Source organism: Penaeus monodon, chromosome 25 (assembly GCF_015228065.2).
Source record: "Penaeus monodon isolate SGIC_2016 chromosome 25, NSTDA_Pmon_1, whole genome shotgun sequence".
Classification (NCBI taxonomy): domain Eukaryota; kingdom Metazoa; phylum Arthropoda; class Malacostraca; order Decapoda; family Penaeidae; genus Penaeus; species Penaeus monodon.
The window spans coordinates 39,627,037-39,627,450 of NC_051410.1; the positions used below are offsets into that span (position 1 = coordinate 39,627,037).

The 414-nt window shown below is 30.9% G+C and overlaps 1 protein-coding gene across 1 annotated transcript in view; it reads right to left on the reverse strand.

Moving 5' to 3' along the window:
- LOC119589252 (DCC-interacting protein 13-alpha-like) overlaps positions 1-414 on the reverse strand; it is a gene marked incomplete in the record, with an annotated part of 61,984 nt that overhangs the window by 4,654 nt on the left and 56,916 nt on the right.

The following is a 414-nucleotide window of genomic DNA, read 5'->3' on the forward strand; positions in this document are numbered from 1 at the left end:
CTTCTTTTCCAATTCTACAGCACACACTAGCTAATGAAAAAAGAAACTCTCAAAGGCTAAATAACTTTATTCAAAAGCTAATTGAAAAAACACTAGAAGCTGTTTTATCTATGGATCTCTTTTTGTTGCCATACTTTGCATAAGTACTGTAGCACAAACTATTCTAAATTGCTTTCAATCAAAACCTTTCTATCAATTGTGTCTAACTCACACTTACTGCTTATGACACTAACTCTAGCGTTTTACAAACAAGTAAAATATTTTTGCAATATGAGATTCTGCAATAATACGTGATAATGTTACATGTCTTAATCAGAAACATTTTCGTACACAATCAATCTAAAAACTGGCAATTCATATAAAACAAGTGCAAGCTAGACTTTGCATAAAATAGCATCTAATACATCTGCTCTG